We start from the raw sequence: 6000 nt of genomic DNA on the forward strand, positions 1-6000 counted from the left end.
AAATATGTTGTTAGCAACTAGACTTTATTTACTTATGTATATATTAATATATTTTTAAGTTTTATTGTAATGATACATAATTGTGCATATTTATGGGGGTGCAATGTGATGTTTTGATACATGTGTACACTGTATAATGATCAAATCAAGATAAATAGCAAATTCATCAATTCAAATATATATCATTTATTTGTGATGAGAATATTCAAAATCCTTTCTTCTAGATAGTTTGAGGCATACATGTTTATTGTTTGTTGCAGGAAGTCAGGGCCCCCGAATGGAGGGACCGGCTGAAGCCATGGCAGAATAACATAAATTGTGAAGATTTCTTGGACACTTATTAGTTCCCCAAATTAATACTTTTATAATTTCTTACGCCTGTCTTTACTGCAGTCTCTGAACATAAATTGTGAAAATTTCATGGACATTTATCACTTCCCCAATCAACACTCTTATAATTTCCTATGCCTGTCTTTACTTTAATCTCATCTCTTAATCCCATCATCTTCATAAGCTGAGGATATATGTCACCTCAGGACCCTGTGATGATTGCGTTATCTGCAGAAATTGTAAAGCATGTGTGTTTGAACAATATGAAATCTGGGCACCTTGAAAAGGAACAGAGTAACAGCGATTTTCAGGGAACAAGGGAGATAACCATAAGGTCTGACTGCCTGCGGGGCCAGACAGAACAAAGTCATATTTCTCTTCTTGCAGAAAGCAAATAGGAGAAATATCACTGAATTCTTTTCTCAGCAAGGAATAGCCCTGGGAAAGGAATGCATTCCCAGGGGGAGGTTTCTAAAATGGCCGCTCTGAGAGTGTCTGTCTTATGCGGTTGAAGATAAGGGATGAAGTATGCCCTGGTCTCCTGCAACACCCTCAGGCTTGCTAGGATTAGGAAATTCCAGCCTGGCAAATTCTAGTCAAACCGGTTGTCTGCTCTGGAACCCAGTTTCCTGTTAAGATGTTTATCAATGACAATGCGTGCCCAGCGGGACATGGAACCTCATCAGTAGTTCTAATTTTGCCCTGGCCTTGTGATCTTGTTCTGCCATTTGCCTTGTGATCTTTTATTGCCCTAGGAAGCATGTGATCTCTGTGACCCACTCCCTAATCATACCCCTCTCGCCTTTTGAAATCCCTAATAAAAACTTGCTGGTTTTGCGGCTCAGGTGGGCATCACAGAACCTACCAATAGGTGATGTCACCCCCGGAGTCCCAGCCATAAAATTTCTCTCTTTTGTACTCTTTCTCTTTATTTCTCAGACCGGCCGACACTTAGGGAAAATAGAAAAGAACCTACGTTGAAATATTGGGGGCTGGTTCCCCCGATAATTGTTATAGTTATTCAATTATGAAACAGAATAATGATAACTTTATGTCTGTTGACCAACTTTTTCCCATCATTCCTACCCTCTACTTTTCCCAACCTCTGGTAATTACCATTCAACTCTCTACTTTTATGAAGTCAACTATTTGAGATTCCACATATGAGTGAGGTTATATAGTATTTGTCTCTTTGTGTCTGACTTATTTTACATAACATAATGTTCCCCAGAATCATCCACATTGTTCTGACGAGATTTCATCTTTTTTAATGGCTGAATAGTATTGATTGTGAATATATGCCACATTTTTTGAGTCACCTATTGGGTGATGGAGACTTCTGTTGATTCCATATCTTGACTATTATAAATACAGCTGAAATAAACATGGGGGTGAATATATCTCCTTGACAAACTGATTTTATTTTCTTTAAATATATACCATTAATAAGGTTTTGACATTACTCTAGACATTTACATTGCTTCTTTTTTTTTTGTCATTGTAAATAACTCTGACTAACTAAAGAGCAAAGGTTAGAGCTCACTTTATTATCATCTTCCTGGAAATCAGTGAAAGGAGAGAAACCGAATTATGTTAGTCTTGTTTGCTAAGGAAAATAAATAAATAAAAGTGACAAATCCATTAAGAAGAAAATAATTTCCCCAGACTTGAATATTGAAAGAAACTTACGGGATGAATCTGCATAGAAAAGAAAAGTACCACATACAAGTGATGTCTTCAGAAGAAGTTTCATTAATTTTACTGAAAAGGTGAAGAAAATTTAAGTGCTTAACTTCTTTTCCTCGTGCCGAGATCATAGTGCTGTAAGGACTACAAAAAATTGACCAATAATTATTTCTAAAAGCAAGTCATCAAAAATCTTACAGTATTTGAATGTAGTCTGTTATTCTGTACCACACAACTCTGTACAGATAAGCTTAAAGCTTTTAAAAGGAAGATGATAACAAATGAGTGATTATGGCCTTGGAATAAGCCTTGGCTAGAAATTGGATTTTGTATCCTCTGCCAACAGCCTCATAAACATCAAATATGTGTTCATATTCCTTATGCGTTTTCATAGTACCAACAGCGGGGAAAACAGCCCAAAGAAATGGAATGAACCAGCAGAGAGCAAACAAACAATAAGACTTTTTTTCACCTTTGCTATAATAACAAACTTTGTTATAATTTTGAAGACACCATGCAGTTGGGATTTGTTGCAAGCACAAGTTTCTTGAACAGTATTTTCACCACAGAGGACAAATGAGCTGTTTATGAAGTAGAAAAATTAGGGAGACATTTTTATATTGCAAAAATCTACTTTTCTTGTCAGGGTTTTTATTGGTAACAGTTGTTTCTGATTAACTCAAGAGTAAGGGAAATGTATTAGGCAGATATGGGATAGACCACACAATCTAGATGGCCAGAGAGTCAGCCTTGGGAAGTGGATAACAGTCAGAGAAGGCTTGATGATCAGATAACAGCCAAAGCCATGCTTTGGGAAAGGACTAATTGCCACCCCCTCTAGTGCCACCATGGTAGCACAGACCCTGCTACCCTAGACAGTGAGGTTGCTTCCGTCCTTTCCAGAACAATTCAGCTCCCTGCTCTTTTGGGTCACCCCTTTCAGACTCAAAGTCTTGGGCAGAAACGCTTAATCTCTTAAACGTAGGTTTCATGCTTATTTTCTGGCTACTAAGAATCATGGTAAAAAGCAAATGTTTGGGCATTTTTGGCTTCTATCCTAGAAGTTAGTTGTGTTTGCCAGGAAGGAAGGAAGGAAGGACGGGAGGGAAGGAGGAAGGGAGGGACAGAGGGAGGGAGGGAGAGAAAGAGAGAACACAAATTTTAAAAAAAGTTAAAAAAATGTTTAAATACCACGTACGAAAAGATGTGTTGGTGAGGATAAATGCCCACTGTAGTTAAGAGACTGAATTTCTGAGAAGCTTTCCTAGTTGGCCCAATTTCCTGCTCTAAGCTACCTCCCTACCCTGCACTCTCTCCAATAGGATAACATGGTCTCTAGAGTGACACTTCATGGGTCTGTTTCTTGGGCCAAGACAGCAAACTTCAAAGGTGGGGAGGACTTCATTTGTAGGCAATATAGTATAGGGTAAAGAACATGCATACTGATTAAGACAGCACAGAAATTTGAGGAAGTCTCTCTATCTCACTGAATCACAGTTTGCTCATCATCAGTTTCAGTGGTGACACTAACACTTACTTTACTGTTTTAAACTACTCACTGTGTGAAGAGGAACAGTACAATACCTGAAGCTTTTTAATTGAATAAGCCAGGCATTATTGTGGCTCTCAAGTTTTATTGTCAGTTCTGTGGTTTATGTAATCTCTTTACAATACCTTTTTTTTTCACTTAAAGTTAAATAAAACTGGCGTTTCTGTTATTTTTATTGTCATTGTTTTTGTTGTTTTTATTTGCAATCAAGCTACTCAGGGCAGATGTGCCCCCTCCATTTCATTTATTATTGAAAATCAAATCATCTTTGAAGATGGCTTCATCATATCTTTTCCATGAAACCCCTTCTCTTTCAGATATAATTACTGAGATCTTATATTTGTTAGCTTTATATCTTATTCAAACCTCTGTCACAATAACTTTAACACTTCTTTGCATTCTGTTTATTTTCATGTCTGAGTTCCTTAAGAGCAAAACTCTGACCCACTTTTATATTCTCAACATCTAGCTTAGGCTCTGGCAAATAGGCTGTGCATAAATGCTTACTGAACCAATGGGAACTTATGAATTTATATGTCACCCGTGCCTAGCATAGTGCTTGGCACTTAGATGGTGTCAAGGACTGTTCCCTGAATAAAGGGAGAAAGCTCTGCTTAATTGAGCTAACAGTCATCCTCACCTTTCTGTGAAACATGCATAGATGTCTGCAATCCATTGCTTTAACTAGTTGACTGAAATAACTGTTTATCTTTGGTGTCTTTAGGTAATCATACATTTCTTGGATACAGTGAATACATTTTAAGTCCTGGGTCCACCCTGAAAAGCATAATACATCCTGTGGTGTTGCTATACACGGTAATTGAATCTAATTTAATAAGTGTCAGAATTCGAACATCATGTATTTTCTATCCTAGAGAATTAAACATATACCACAGAAGAAACAAAAATCTCTCCTTGCGAGCCCATAATTCCTGCTTTATGCTATAAAGGCAAGATTTGCCAATTACAAAGCATCACATTGCAGCAGCATTGTCTTTTTTTCAAACTAATACAAATGTCTTTATCACTATTGAAATGCTAAAAAGTACTTTTAAAATGAATATTTGTAAGAAAACATCAAGCTTTGAGATTAAAAAGAGGAATGAAAATCTATAGCATTTCACAAATAGACTCGACCTAATTTTAACCACAGACTAAAATAATTGAGTTAGGAAGTTTTGCTATTTTTCTTATCAAGGCCATATTCTAGAAAACAAAGTTATTAAATATAAAAATCATCATTCAATAATATAGAGAAAATATAACACATGCTTTTATATATTCTAAGAAAATTTTAACAATAAAAAACTGAAAAGAAATTATTTTCACAAGAATAATTTTCAAAGATTGCTTTAGTTTCACACTGTTAGACATATACAGAGAAGAATGAAGACATCCAATGCATTCAGACGTCAAAGGTGGATACTTGTGTTTCATAAATAAGCAGTTCATTTAGAATTGATCCAAAACCATCGAATATATGTCATATTTGATGTTTCAATTGCTCACTTAAAATACAAATTGGAAAATATAATAATTCTTTGACTTTAGTTCACACCTACCATTATTGGGTGACATTTTAAATTATATATTTGTCATTCTTTTCCTTGCCTTTTGTTGCATAAATAGATTAAGCTATGTAAAGAGAATACATTTTAAATCTTAGGTATTTTCTTTGAGGAGATTTCCATATTTGTCATTTCATTTTAATTTTTAGTAATAGCAGTTATGAATAAAACATTTAAAAATACATAGGACATACAATTTCAATTCTGTCTCAACCTCTCTCTCTTCCTCCTCCCTACCTCATCCCAATACAGTCATTTCCCAGGTAGTCAAAAGATGGATGGCTTCCAGGGTTAGTTTGTCATAAAAGGTAAGATCAAACCAATAGGAAAAAAAAATACAATAAACTTGTGCACCGAGCCAGGTGATGCAAAAGTCAGTCGCAGTTTCTCCAATGTAACCTGACAGACCTCATTTATCTCCTTGTTGAGCTGGCCATGCTATCACATGGCATGACTTCCCACCATGTTCCTACCTCTGGCCCAGATGCCCACCTGCTGAGGGAGCCAAGGAGGCTAGAGAACATCCAGATGTATTCCAAAATGAACTTGACTTTTAGGAGCTTCTAAAAAAGAAGGCTTCTCTGCTCCTATCTCTGCCAAAGAGCTGTCATTTTATTGGAAAGTTAAATCTGTCACAAGGAAAGAAAATTTCACCATAGCCTGTTTAAATAAGTTAGGGAGTAGAATCTTCTCCTCATTGCTTTTTCCACAGCAAGCAAATGTATCAATCATTTTATTCTCTGAAATAACAATTTATTATCCATGCAGGAGGCCTTAGATTCAATCTGCACAGTGTTCTGAGTGTCGCATCAGATACGAAGTTCTGTCATCAGTCTTTATTAGGGCAATCACTCTGCACTTGTCATC

The sequence above is a fragment of the Gorilla gorilla genome, chromosome 18 (assembly GCF_029281585.2).
Source record: "Gorilla gorilla gorilla isolate KB3781 chromosome 18, NHGRI_mGorGor1-v2.1_pri, whole genome shotgun sequence".
NCBI lineage: Eukaryota > Metazoa > Chordata > Mammalia > Primates > Hominidae > Gorilla > Gorilla gorilla.